This window comes from Lissotriton helveticus, chromosome 6, assembly GCF_964261635.1.
Source record: "Lissotriton helveticus chromosome 6, aLisHel1.1, whole genome shotgun sequence".
NCBI classification, from domain to species: domain Eukaryota; kingdom Metazoa; phylum Chordata; class Amphibia; order Caudata; family Salamandridae; genus Lissotriton; species Lissotriton helveticus.
In genome coordinates this window covers 2,087,422,089-2,087,437,289 of record NC_136067.1, presented here as the reverse complement: position 1 = coordinate 2,087,437,289, position 15,201 = coordinate 2,087,422,089, and the positions used below count along the sequence as shown (strand labels likewise).

The following is a 15,201-nucleotide window of genomic DNA, read 5'->3' as shown; positions in this document are numbered from 1 at the left end:
GCAATTTTTTCGCAGTATAATCCTTCTTATATTGCTTCATTCTTTATATATACAGTTTTGGCTAATACCATAGTCTAATCTAGTGATTCCAAGATGCACGTTATTGCATGCACACCGTTTCAAGATGGCCGCCCGCGATCAGACGTTCTTGACTGTTCTAACATGGCGGCTAAATGTACTAACTTGAATATACCTTCCTATACTATAATGGATCAGGCCACCACGCATTTGTCACGACATAGAAACATTTATTAGCCGTCAATTTTATTGATGAAATCGAGTAATTTCGATCCCTTGCTCTCCTCAAACAGGTCTTCGGTATTATTAACATTACTACACCATTATTCTCTTACTCTTACAAGATGGCGGTCGCAATTTGCCGACATCTTACAGCCTGCTCGCGTTTACCGCCGCTCAGGTGAATTTCATCTTTCAATTGAGAGAGGCATATATACGGGTCTAGCCATGGCCGGTTACCATCAGGCGTTATACATACTGAGGGGACGGTTCGTGTGGGCGGTTATCTCCCGCTTTTTCCATCTTCTTCGAGGTGAGTGCTTTTGGGTCTCTTCTTTTATCTTTTCCCCCCCTTTTTTGTTAAACACATATTTTTTAAATTCATATTTTCATAAAAAAAACGTATCTCCTGTAAGGTCTGCTATAGCTTGTCCCCTTAGGGTTTATCTCTTTATTTTGCTTGGGGTTTCGTTTTTTTCAACTCTCTTCCTTAGTTATAGGAATTGTAGGGCCATGACTTTTGCCATCAGGCTTAACCTCTTGGATTGAGGATAGTCATCATAGTTCCCCATGTCTTAAGACCAACAAGCAATACATGGACTCACTTTGTTTATTGGGTTTATATTTTTATATTTTTATGTTCACAGTATGTACAAATCTATGACCACATCGCTTCTTCTCTTGGATGTTTTTTTGATTTTCAGAACTAAGGAGGAAGAAATATGAATACTTTCATTTGAAGTCAGGATATCCGCTGTAAGGGGCTCTTGGCCATCTATAGGTATACTCTATTAATTATTGTTTCTCTTTTAAGCCTTACTACACAAACATGACTTGCAATAATGATTGTAGTCTTCCCTTTTCTCTTTTTTCGTTCATCTAGATTTTAATGTACAACGCTTTGTTGGTGCACTACATGTTTATCGGATGAAATAATTGGATATTTAAACATCCTTCTGATAAACGCTGATAGTGTTCTTATAGGTAAGCAGGGTCTATATTTTTGTGCATTTTTAGCTTTGTCACTTCGCCCTTGCTTATCTCTTCTTACTCAGTCTATATTAGACAAGTGTGCATGAGCAACTTACTATCTTAAGATTAAAACTTCTTGAAAGGACTCGAGAAACTGGATTGTCTTGAATTATTATGTCTTTGACTTTTAGAACTAAGGAGGAAGAATCATGGATATTTGCTTTTGATGTCAGAATATCGGCTGTAAGGGGCTTTTGGCCATCCATAGGTATATTCTTTTTACATTTGTTGTTACCTTTCTTCTCCTAACTCTTATTATACATCATGAGGTGCAATAACTATTGTTGTCTTCTTTTTTTTTTCTCTCTTTATTTATTCAGATCTAGTGCACATCGTATTGTTGGTGCACCATATATTTATTCTGATGAGATAATTGGAGTTTAAACCATTTCCTCTGATTAACGTTGATAGCGTATCTATAGGTAAGCAGGGTTTACAATTCTCTGCACTTTGGCTTTGCCAATGCCTAGTTTTTCTAAGATAGTTTAAATTAGACAGTTGTGCCCGAGTCACCGATTATCTAAGTATATTCCCTAAAAAGGACCCTATACACCGGACTGTCCTGTTTAATTACAACAATATATTATAACCATGTTTTTGGCTTATCCCCCTTCATAGTACCTGTGCCAAGACTCCGCGCACACAAGAGACTTAGTGACCGATTTGCTTCATGAATATTCACGTGGATACTCACCATTGTGTAAGTGGTATATTGTCTCGTCTCTATTTTGGATCATCAATGCTGACTCTCTGAATATGATTCCTTTGCCGCGATAGTTTAGTTTACCTGCACAATTAGTTCCTTCCCCTGTTGTTTCATCACTCACATATGGGTCTTTCTTTCGCTTTTGTTTATTTATCATTTTTTAATCCTTACAGTATTGAAAATAAAGATTGACAGAGCTGTCTGCAACCCAACTGATTCGACACCTTATCCTGGATATTGATTTATTTCTTGGTAGGTGCACTTCCCTCATTTTGGGCCTTTTTGTCTTTAGGTACCAGGAGGTTCTCAAATTACTAGATTGTGTACCCCCCCAACACATATTAAGAGATGTTTTGTACCCATTCCACAACAAACTGCATACAATAATGCATGATTTATTGAAACTGTATGTTTTCACCCTTCAACGATGAGTTTCAAATAATTTTATAAAACTGAAATAATATATGTTTCCCCCTTTAGTTCATATAATGTTAACTTGGGGCATCATTCACTGGTTAAATTCCAGGAACGCAGCTATGTTTTGATACTTGTCTTGGAAAAGTAGATTCACTGTTTTTAATGCATGGGACTATTGTATACTCGGCTGGGTGTTGCAATGTTCCAGCTTTTAATTGTATGTGTATATCTTTTGTCTTTTGTAAACACAGCCCTGAAGAAGTCCCGGCAGGGACGAAACGCATCGGCTGTCCTATTCTCACTTTATTGAAAAATAAATCATCTAAACAAAACGGACTTTCTGGACATTCACATTTGTAAAATTTTCATTGATAACCTGTTCATTTCATGGTGCACCTGTGCTTGCAATTAACCCGTCAGACGCTTGATCTGCTCTGCGAACCTCAGATCTTCGTTGAACCAAATGCCCAGGTTCTTAACAGGGCCACCTTCAGAGAGGGGACGGGAAAAATCCGGAGGCCAAACCGATTCAGTGAATTGGCTTGGAAATTGACCGTATAGTAAAATCTCTGATTTTCCCTCATTACATTTGAGTTTGGAATGAGCTAACCAGGTAAAGACTGCTGCCAGGCATTTTTTGCTGCTTCTGTTTCTAGTGTCGAGTTGCCCCATGTAAACAGGAGCTGGGTGTCATCAGCGTAGGCCATAATTTTTGCACCCAGCTCCTCGGCCAGGTAGATCAGCGGGGTCATATAGATGTTAAAAAGAAGCGGGCTCAATGTAGAGCCCTGTGGGACCCCGGTCTGAACAAGCCTGGCCGAAGAAGAGTACGGGGGCATCCAGACTTGCTGATAGCGGGAGTCCAGAAAAGACTCCAACCAGGACCACACAGCCCCCATGATGCCTATCTCAGAGAGGCGAGCCAGGAGGAGTTGGTGAGGAACCGTATCAAAGGCGGCAGAGAGGTCCAATAAGATTAGCACCGCTCTGCCACCCTTGTCCGTGCACTCCCTAATGGCTTCCACCACCTCCACCAAGGCTGTCTCAGTGCTGAAGGAAGCCCTGAAGCCCGACTGGGCTGGATGAAGTGCACCAGACTCCTCTACAAAGGCGTTCAGCTGCCGGAAAACAACCTTTTCGCAGACTTTCGCCAGTGCCGGGAGCAAGGAGATGGGGCGGTAGTTGGCTGCTGTAGCGGGGTCTGCCGAGGGTTTCTTCAGGAGAGGCAAGAGTTTAGCTTGCTTCCACTGCTTAGGTACCACTGCCGATTGTAAAGACCAATTGATCAAAGTAGTGACCTCAAACCCTACACAGTCTGCTACTCCCGCCAGAACTCTTGCTGGACATGGGTCCGAGGGGGAGCCTGATTTTAAAGATTTCAGAAGTGTTAGGATGTCCAATTGATCTACCATAGTGAATTTGGCAAGGCAACTACTAGCAGGGGCACTAGATGCCAGCTCCAAGGGGAGTGAGGCAGCGTTACTCAAAGCTAATCCCTCTTCAATAAGCCTGATCTTATTGATAAAGAAGGAAGAAAGCTCCTCACACCATTCGGCAGAAACCGGGATCCTTTTATGCTCCGCTATAGGTGATAGAAAGCTTTGAACAATAGCAAAGATTTCCTTGTCGTTATTATCCGCTTTTAAGATCCTAGCCGCAAAGTAGGCACCTTTCGTAGTCTTGACTGCAGTGTAGTACTCTCTTTGGGCTGCACGAAGGTCTGCTTTAGTTTGCGGGGAGTATGCAACCCTCCAGAGCCGCTCAAATTTTTTGCAGGACCTTTTTTGTTCTTTTAATGCTGGCGTATACCAAGGTTGGGAAGGTAACACGCGTCGAGAAATATTCCGAGCCGGTTTGGAAATGGACTCAACCCCCCGACTGACCCAGATGTTAAAGAGATCCACTTGGCTCTCTAGGTTGATAGTCCGGACCATTTGGGAGTGCGTGAGAGCTTCCACCAGTCCAGGAATATTAATTTCTCGTGCTAAGGGGCATGACTGGGGGGGAAGATGGTGGAGTGGCAATGCCACATGCCAGGCGAAAATAATGACGGCATGGTCGGACCAGGTAACTGGCTGGGGATCATTGAGGACCAAGGCAAAGTTGGAGCAAACCAAGTCCAACACATGTCCATGAGAGTGCGTTGGTTTCGAAACCCACTGAGTTAGGTGCGTTATGGCCAAAAGGTCTTGAAGATCCAATGAGTCCGAGGAGCTAATGGAATCTAAATGAATGTTAAAATCTCCCAAAAGGAGAAACTTTGGGAAACGTAATGCACGGTCCATCAAAGTATCTCCCAAGGAGTTCAGGAAGGAGCCAATCGGCCCAGGCGGTCTGTAGATCAAGGTCCCTCCCAGGGTAAAATGGGGAGAGAGAGTAAAGGAGAAGTCAAGGGCTTCACCATCCAGCACGCTCAGAGATTTGTCACAGGAGAAAGCCCATGTTTCTCTGAATATAACGATTCAGAAAAGGGGGTGGTGATGAACAGAGTGTCTGAATTAAGCAGACCACTCTTACCCAGTCCAAAGATCAGGGCTTGATCCATCACCGTTATTTATCTCACTGCCCCATCCCAGCTCAGAACCTGGCTATATGCAAATTAGTCTGTCCCTGGCCCAGTGCATCATGGGAACAGGGCAGACCAAACTACCAAGCCAATTCTTCACCAGAAAGGAGACAAGCTACCGGGGACCGGTTTCTGGCATTTCAGCCTCTTCGGCCCGGCTTGCTTGAATCCTGATGGAGCAGTGAGAAAGGGACTCATGTCTGAGTATACCCTGCCACACCTATAGTGGCCAAAAACGATTCAGAAAAGGGGGTGGTGATGAACAGAGTGTCTGAATTAAGCAGACCACTCTTACCCAGTCCAAAGATCAGGGCTTGATCCATCACCGTTATTTATCTCACTGCCCCATCCCAGCTCAGAACCTGGCTATATGCAAATTAGTCTGTCCCTGGCCCAGTGCATCATGGGAACAGGGCAGACCAAACTACCAAGCCAATTCTTCACCAGAAAGGAGACAAGCTACCGGGGACCGGTTTCTGGCATTTCAGCCTCTTCGGCCCGGCTTGCTTGAATCCTGATGGAGCAGTGAGAAAGGGACTCATGTCTGAGTATACCCTGCCACACCTATAGAGGCCAAAAACGATTCAGAAAAGGGGGTGGTGATGAACAGAGTGTCTGAATTAAGCAGACCACTCTTACCCAGTCCAAAGATCAGGGCTTGATCCATCACCGTTATTTATCTCACTGCCCCATCCCAGCTCAGAACCTGGCTATATGCAAATTAGTCTGTCCCTGGCCCAGTGCATCATGGGAACAGGGCAGACCAAACTACCAAGCCAATTCTTCACCAGAAAGGAGACAAGCTACCGGGGACCGGTTTCTGGCATTTCAGCCTCTTCGGCCCGGCTTGCTTGAATCCTGATGGAGCAGTGAGAAAGGGACTCATGTCTGAGTATACCCTGCCACACCTATAGTGGCCAAAAACGATTCAGAAAAGGGGGTGGTGATGAACAGAGTGTCTGAATTAAGCAGACCACTCTTACCCAGTCCAAAGATCAGGGCTTGATCCATCACCGTTATTTATCTCACTGCCCCATCCCAGCTCAGAACCTGGCTATATGCAAATTAGTCTGTCCCTGGCCCAGTGCATCATGGGAACAGGGCAGACCAAACTACCAAGCCAATTCTTCACCAGAAAGGAGACAAGCTACCGGGGACCGGTTTCTGGCATTTCAGCCTCTTCGGCCCGGCTTGCTTGAATCCTGATGGAGCAGTGAGAAAGGGACTCATGTCTGAGTATACCCTGCCACACCTATAGTGGCCAAAAACGATTCAGAAAAGGGGGTGGTGATGAACAGAGTGTCTGAATTAAGCAGACCACTCTTACCCAGTCCAAAGATCAGGGCTTGATCCATCACCGTTATTTATCTCACTGCCCCATCCCAGCTCAGAACCTGGCTATATGCAAATTAGTCTGTCCCTGGCCCAGTGCATCATGGGAACAGGGCAGACCAAACTACCAAGCCAATTCTTCACCAGAAAGGAGACAAGCTACTGGGGACCGGTTTCTGGCATTTCAGCCTCTTCGGCCCGGCTTGCTTGAATCCTGATGGAGCAGTGAGAAAGGGACTCATGTCTGAGTATACCCTGCCACACCTATAGTGGCCAAAAACGATTCAGAAAAGGGGGTGGTGATGAACAGAGTGTCTGAATTAAGCAGACCACTCTTACCCAGTCCAAAGATCAGGGCTTGATCCATCACCGTTATTTATCTCACTGCCCCATCCCAGCTCAGAACCTGGCTATATGCAAATTAGTCTGTCCCTGGCCCAGTGCATCATGGGAACAGGGCAGACCAAACTACCAAGCCAATTCTTCACCAGAAAGGAGACAAGCTACCGGGGACCGGTTTCTGGCAATTCAGCCTCTTCGGCCCGGCTTGCTTGAATCCTGATGGAGCAGTGAGAAAGGGACTCATGTCTGAGTATACCCTGCCACACCTATAGTGGCCAAAAACGATTCAGAAAAGGGGGTGGTGATGAACAGAGTGTCTGAATTAAGCAGACCACTCTTACCCAGTCCAAAGATCAGGGCTTGATCCATCACCGTTATTTATCTCACTGCCCCATCCCAGCTCAGAATCTGGCTATATGCAAATTAGTCTGTCCCTGGCCCAGTGCATCATGGGAACAGGGCAGACCAAACTACCAAGCCAATTCTTCACCAGAAAGGAGACAAGCTACCGGGGACCGGTTTCTGGCATTTCAGCCTCTTCGGCCCGGCTTGCTTGAATCCTGATGGAGCAGTGAGAAAGGGACTCATGTCTGAGTATACCCTGCCACACCTATAGTGGCCAAAAACGATTCAGAAAAGGGGGTGGTGATGAACAGAGTGTCTGAATTAAGCAGACCACTCTTACCCAGTCCAAAGATCAGGGCTTGATCCATCACCGTTATTTATCTCACTGCCCCATCCCAGCTCAGAACCTGGCTATATGCAAATTAGTCTGTCCCTGGCCCAGTGCATCATGGGAACAGGGCAGACCAAACTACCAAGCCAATTCTTCACCAGAAAGGAGACAAGCTACCGGGGACCGGTTTCTGGCATTTCAGCCTCTTCGGCCCGGCTTGCTTGAATCCTGATGGAGCAGTGAGAAAGGGACTCATGTCTGAGTATACCCTGCCACACCTATAGTGGCCAAAAACGATTCAGAAAAGGGGGTGGTGATGAACAGAGTGTCTGAATTAGGCAGACCACTCTTACCCAGTCCAAAGATCAGGGCTTGATCCATCACCGTTATTTATCTCACTGCCCCATCCCAGCTCAGAACCTGGCTATATGCAAATTAGTCTGTCCCTGGCCCAGTGCATCATGGGAACAGGGCAGACCAAACTACCAAGCCAATTCTTCACCAGAAAGGAGACAAGCTACCGGGGACCGGTTTCTGGCATTTCAGCCTCTTCGGCCCGGCTTGCTTGAATCCTGATGTAGCAGTGAGAAAGGGACTCATGTCTGAGTATACCCTGCCACACCTATAGTGGCCAAAAACGATTCAGAAAAGGGGGTGGTGATGAACAGAGTGTCTGAATTAAGCAGACCACTCTTACCCAGTCCAAAGATCAGGGCTTGATCCATCACCGGTATTTATCTCACTGCCCCATCCCAGCTCAGAACCTGGCTATATGCAAATTAGTCTGTCCCTGGCCCAGTGCATCATGGGAACAGGGCAGACCAAACTACCAAGCCAATTCTTCACCAGAAAGGAGACAAGCTACCGGGGACCGGTTTCTGGCATTTCAGCCTCTTCGGCCGGGCTTGCTTGAATCCTGATGGAGCAGTGAGAAAGGGACTCATGTCTGAGTATACCCTGCCACACCTATAGTGGCCAAAAACGATTCAGAAAAGGGGGTGGTGATGAACAGAGTGTCTGAATTAAGCAGACCACTCTTACCCAGTCCAAAGATCAGGGCTTGATCCATCACCGTTATTTATCTCACTGCCCCATCCCAGCTCAGAACCTGGCTATATGCAAATTAGTCTGTCCCTGGCCCAGTGCATCATGGGAACAGGGCAGACCAAACTACCAAGCCAATTCTTCACCAGAAAGGAGACAAGCTACCGGGGACCGGTTTCTGGCATTTCAGCCTCTTCGGCCCGGCTTGCTTGAATCCTGATGGAGCAGTGAGAAAGGGACTCATGTCTGAGTATACCCTGCCACACCTATAGTGGCCAAAAACGATTCAGAAAAGGGGGTGGTGATGAACAGAGTGTCTGAATTAAGCAGACCACTCTTACCCAGTCCAAAGATCAGGGCTTGATCCATCACCGTTATTTATCTCACTGCCCCATCCCAGCTCAGAACCTGGCTATATGCAAATTAGTCTGTCCCTGGCCCAGTGCATCATGGGAACAGGGCAGACCAAACTACCAAGCCAATTCTTCACCAGAAAGGAGACAAGCTACCGGGGGCCGGTTTCTGGCATTTCAGCCTCTTCGGCCCGGCTTGCTTGAATCCTGATGGAGCAGTGAGAAAGGGACTCATGTCTGAGTATACCCTGCCACACCTATAGTGGCCAAAAACGATTCAGAAAAGGGGGTGGTGATGAACAGAGTGTCTGAATTAAGCAGACCACTCTTACCCAGTCCAAAGATCAGGGCTTGATCCATCACCGTTATTTATCTCACTGCCCCATCCCAGCTCAGAACCTGGCTATATGCAAATTAGTCTGTCCCTGGCCCAGTGCATCATGGGAACAGGGCAGACCAAACTACCAAGCCAATTCTTCACCAGAAAGGAGACAAGCTACCGGGGACCGGTTTCTGGCATTTCAGCCTCTTCGGCCCGGCTTGCTTGAATCCTGATGGAGCAGTGAGAAAGGGACTCATGTCGGAGTATACCCTGCCACACCTATAGTGGCCAAAAACGATTCAGAAAAGGGGGTGGTGATGAACAGAGTGTCTGAATTAAGCAGACCACTCTTACCCAGTCCAAAGATCGGGGCTTGATCCATCACCGTTATTTATCTCACTGCCCCATCCCAGCTCAGAACCTGGATATATGCAAATTAGTCTGTCCCTGGCCCAGTGCATCATGGGAACAGGGCAGACCAAACTACCAAGCCAATTCTTCACCAGAAAGGAGACAAGCTACCGGGGACCGGTTTCTGGCATTTCAGCCTCTTCGGCCCGGCTTGCTTGAATCCTGATGGAGCAGTGAGAAAGGGACTCATGTCTGAGTATACCCTGCCACACCTATAGTGGCCAAAAACGATTCAGAAAAGGGGGTGGTGATGAACAGAGTGTCTGAATTAAGCAGACCACTCTTACCCAGTCCAAAGATCAGGGCTTGATCCATCACCGTTATTTATCTCACTGCCCCATCCCAGCTCAGAACCTGGCTATATGCAAATTAGTCTGTCCCTGGCCCAGTGCATCATGGGAACAGGGCAGACCAAACTACCAAGCCAATTCTTCACCAGAAAGGAGACAAGCTACCGGGGACCGGTTTCTGGCATTTCAGCCTCTTCGGCCCGGCTTGCTTGAATCCTGATGGAGCAGTGAGAAAGGGACTCATGTCTGAGTATACCCTGCCACACCTATAGTGGCCAAAAACGATTCAGAAAAGGGGGTGGTGATGAACAGAGTGTCTGAATTAAGCAGACCACTCTTACCCAGTCCAAAGATCAGGGCTTGATCCATCACCGTTATTTATCTCACTGCCCCATCCCAGCTCAGAACCTGGCTATATGCAAATTAGTCTGTCCCTGGCCCAGTGCATCATGGGAACAGGGCAGACCAAACTACCAAGCCAATTCTTCACCAGAAAGGAGACAAGCTACCGGGGACCGGTTTCTGGCATTTCAGCCTCTTCGGCCCGGCTTGCTTGAATCCTGATGGAGCAGTGAGAAAGGGACTCATGTCTGAGTATACCCTGCCACACCTATAGTGGCCAAAAACGATTCAGAAAAGGGGGTGGTGATGAACAGAGTGTCTGAATTAAGCAGACCACTCTTACCCAGTCCAAAGATCAGGGCTTGATCCATCACCGTTATTTATCTCACTGCCCCATCCCAGCTCAGAACCTGGCTATATGCAAATTAGTCTGTCCCTGGCCCAGTGCATCATGGGAACAGGGCAGACCAAACTACCAAGCCAATTCTTCACCAGAAAGGAGACAAGCTACCGGGGGCCGGTTTCTGGCATTTCAGCCTCTTCGGCCCGGCTTGCTTGAATCCTGATGGAGCAGTGAGAAAGGGACTCATGTCTGAGTATACCCTGCCACACCTATAGTGGCCAAAAACGATTCAGAAAAGGGGGTGGTGATGAACAGAGTGTCTGAATTAAGCAGACCACTCTTACCCAGTCCAAAGATCAGGGCTTGATCCATCACCGTTATTTATCTCACTGCCCCATCCCAGCTCAGAACCTGGCTATATGCAAATTAGTCTGTCCCTGGCCCAGTGCATCATGGGAACAGGGCAGACCAAACTACCAAGCCAATTCTTCACCAGAAAGGAGACAAGCTACCGGGGACCGGTTTCTGGCATTTCAGCCTCTTCGGCCCGGCTTGCTTGAATCCTGATGGAGCAGTGAGAAAGGGACTCATGTCTGAGTATACCCTGCCACACCTATAGTGGCCAAAAACGATTCAGAAAAGGGGGTGGTGATGAACAGAGTGTCTGAATTAAGCAGACCACTCTTACCCAGTCCAAAGATCAGGGCTTGATCCATCACCGTTATTTATCTCACTGCCCCATCCCAGCTCAGAACCTGGCTATATGCAAATTAGTCTGTCCCTGGCCCAGTGCATCATGGGAACAGGGCAGACCAAACTACCAAGCCAATTCTTCACCAGAAAGGAGACAAGCTACCGGGGACCGGTTTCTGGCATTTCAGCCTCTTCGGCCCGGCTTGCTTGAATCCTGATGGAGCAGTGAGAAAGGGACTCATGTCGGAGTATACCCTGCCACACCTATAGTGGCCAAAAACGATTCAGAAAAGGGGGTGGTGATGAACAGAGTGTCTGAATTAAGCAGACCACTCTTACCCAGTCCAAAGATCGGGGCTTGATCCATCACCGTTATTTATCTCACTGCCCCATCCCAGCTCAGAACCTGGCTATATGCAAATTAGTCTGTCCCTGGCCCAGTGCATCATGGGAACAGGGCAGACCAAACTACCAAGCCAATTCTTCACCAGAAAGGAGACAAGCTACCGGGGACCGGTTTCTGGCATTTCAGCCTCTTCGGCCCGGCTTGCTTGAATCCTGATGGAGCAGTGAGAAAGGGACTCATGTCTGAGTATACCCTGCCACACCTATAGTGGCCAAAAACGATTCAGAAAAGGGGGTGGTGATGAACAGAGTGTCTGAATTAAGCAGACCACTCTTACCCAGTCCAAAGATCAGGGCTTGATCCATCACCGTTATTTATCTCACTGCCCCATCCCAGCTCAGAACCTGGCTATATGCAAATTAGTCTGTCCCTGGCCCAGTGCATCATGGGAACAGGGCAGACCAAACTACCAAGCCAATTCTTCACCAGAAAGGAGACAAGCTACCGGGGACCGGTTTCTGGCATTTCAGCCTCTTCGGCCCGGCTTGCTTGAATCCTGATGGAGCAGTGAGAAAGGGACTCATGTCTGAGTATACCCTGCCACACCTATAGTGGCCAAAAACGATTCAGAAAAGGGGGTGGTGATGAACAGAGTGTCTGAATTAAGCAGACCACTCTTACCCAGTCCAAAGATCAGGGCTTGATCCATCACCGTTATTTATCTCACTGCCCCATCCCAGCTCAGAACCTGGCTATATGCAAATTAGTCTGTCCCTGGCCCAGTGCATCATGGGAACAGGGCAGACCAAACTACCAAGCCAATTCTTCACCAGAAAGGAGACAAGCTACCGGGGACCGGTTTCTGGCATTTCAGCCTCTTCGGCCCGGCTTGCTTGAATCCTGATGGAGCAGTGAGAAAGGGACTCATGTCTGAGTATACCCTGCCACACCTATAGTGGCCAAAAACGATTCAGAAAAGGGGGTGGTGATGAACAGAGTGTCTGAATTAAGCAGACCACTCTTACCCAGTCCAAAGATCAGGGCTTGATCCATCACCTTTATTTATCTCACTGCCCCATCCCAGCTCAGAACCTGGCTATATGCAAATTAGTCTGTCCCTGGCCCAGTGCATCATGGGAACAGGGCAGACCAAACTACCAAGCCAATTCTTCACCAGAAAGGAGACAAGCTACCGGGGACCGGTTTCTGGCATTTCAGCCTCTTCGGCCCGGCTTGCTTGAATCCTGATGGAGCAGTGAGAAAGGGACTCATGTCTGAGTATACCCTGCCACACCTATAGTGGCCAAAAACGATTCAGAAAAGGGGGTGGTGATGAACAGAGTGTCTGAATTAAGCAGACCACTCTTACCCAGTCCAAAGATCAGGGCTTGATCCATCACCGTTATTTATCTCACTGCCCCATCCCAGCTCAGAACCTGGCTATATGCAAATTAGTCTGTCCCTGGCCCAGTGCATCATGGGAACAGGGCAGACCAAACTACCAAGCCAATTCTTCACCAGAAAGGAGACAAGCTACCGGGGACCGGTTTCTGGCATTTCAGCCTCTTCGGCCCGGCTTGCTTGAATCCTGATGGAGCAGTGAGAAAGGGACTCATGTCTGAGTATACCCTGCCACACCTATAGTGGCCAAAAACGATTCAGAAAAGGGGGTGGTGATGAACAGAGTGTCTGAATTAAGCAGACCACTCTTACCCAGTCCAAAGATCAGGGCTTGATCCATCACCGTTATTTATCTCACTGCCCCATCCCAGCTCAGAACCTGGCTATATGCAAATTAGTCTGTCCCTGGCCCAGTGCATCATGGGAACAGGGCAGACCAAACTACCAAGCCAATTCTTCACCAGAAAGGAGACAAGCTACCGGGGACCGGTTTCTGGCATTTCAGCCTCTTCGGCCCGGCTTGCTTGAATCCTGATGGAGCAGTGAGAAAGGGACTCATGTCTGAGTATACCCTGCCACACCTATAGTGGCCAAAAACGATTCAGAAAAGGGGGTGGTGATGAACAGAGTGTCTGAATTAAGCAGACCACTCTTACCCAGTCCAAAGATCAGGGCTTGATCCATCACCGTTATTTATCTCACTGCCCCATCCCAGCTCAGAACCTGGCTATATGCAAATTAGTCTGTCCCTGGCCCAGTGCATCATGGGAACAGGGCAGACCAAACTACCAAGCCAATTCTTCACCAGAAAGGAGACAAGCTACCGGGGACCGGTTTCTGGCATTTCAGCCTCTTCGGCCCGGCTTGCTTGAATCCTGATGGAGCAGTGAGAAAGGGACTCATGTCTGAGTATACCCTGCCACACCTATAGTGGCCAAAAACGATTCAGAAAAGGGGGTGGTGATGAACAGAGTGTCTGAATAAAGCAGACCACTCTTACCCAGTCCAAAGATCAGGGCTTGATCCATCACCGTTATTTATCTCACTGCCCCATCCCAGCTCAGAACCTGGCTATATGCAAATTAGTCTGTCCCTGGCCCAGTGCATCATGGGAACAGGGCAGACCAAACTACCAAGCCAATTCTTCACCAGAAAGGAGACAAGCTACCGGGGACCGGTTTCTGGCATTTCAGCCTCTTCGGCCCGGCTTGCTTGAATCCTGATGGAGCAGTGAGAAAGGGACTCATGTCTGAGTATACCCTGCCACACCTATAGTGGCCAAAAACGATTCAGAAAAGGGGGTGGTGATGAACAGAGTGTCTGAATTAAGCAGACCACTCTTACCCAGTCCAAAGATCAGGGCTTGATCCATCACCGTTATTTATCTCACTGCCCCATCCCAGCTCAGAACCTGGCTATATGCAAATTAGTCTGTCCCTGGCCCAGTGCATCATGGGAACAGGGCAGACCAAACTACCAAGCCAATTCTTCACCAGAAAGGAGACAAGCTACCGGGGGCCGGTTTCTGGCATTTCAGCCTCTTCGGCCCGGCTTGCTTGAATCCTGATGGAGCAGTGAGAAAGGGACTCATGTCTGAGTATACCCTGCCACACCTATAGTGGCCAAAAACGATTCAGAAAAGGGGGTGGTGATGAACAGAGTGTCTGAATTAAGCAGACCACTCTTACCCAGTCCAAAGATCAGGGCTTGATCCATCACCGTTATTTATCTCACTGCCCCATCCCAGCTCAGAACCTGGCTATATGCAAATTAGTCTGTCCCTGGCCCAGTGCATCATGGGAACAGGGCAGACCAAACTACCAAGCCAATTCTTCACCAGAAAGGAGACAAGCTACCGGGGACCGGTTTCTGGCATTTCAGCCTCTTCGGCCCGGCTTGCTTGAATCCTGATGGAGCAGTGAGAAAGGGACTCATGTCTGAGTATACCCTGCCACACCTATAGTGCCAAAAACGATTCAGAAAAGGGGGTGGTGATGAACAGAGTGTCTGAATTAAGCAGACCACTCTTACCCAGTCCAAAGATCAGGGCTTGATCCATCACCGTTATTTATCTCACTGCCCCATCCCAGCTCAGAACCTGGCTATATGCAAATTAGTCTGTCCCTGGCCCAGTGCATCATGGGAACAGGGCAGACCAAACTACCAAGCCAATTCTTCACCAGAAAGGAGACAAGCTACCGGGGACCGGTTTCTGGCATTTCAGCCTCTTCGGTCCGGCTTGCTTGAATCCTGATGGAGCAGTGAGAAAAGGACTCATGTCGGAGTATACCCTGCCACACCTATAGTGGCCAAAAACGATTCAGAAAAGGGGGTGGTGATGAACAGAG

The 15,201-nt window shown here is 48.0% G+C and overlaps 1 long non-coding RNA gene across 3 annotated transcripts in view; it reads left to right on the top strand.

Annotated features, from left to right (window-relative positions):
• The window catches only part of LOC144762053 (uncharacterized), a 99,085-nt gene that overhangs the window by 48,973 nt on the left and 34,911 nt on the right, over window positions 1-15,201 (top strand). The window contains exons 3-4 of one of the 3 annotated variants that reach the window (XR_013596023.1): window positions 2,149-2,227; window positions 2,644-2,686. The exons of 1 other annotated variant lie outside the window; for it this stretch is intronic. This is a non-coding gene — a long non-coding RNA (uncharacterized LOC144762053). Of the gene's footprint in view, window positions 1-2,148; window positions 2,228-2,643; window positions 2,725-15,201 lie in introns of those variants that run through there. One more of the 3 variants, XR_013596024.1, reaches the window with a different exon arrangement.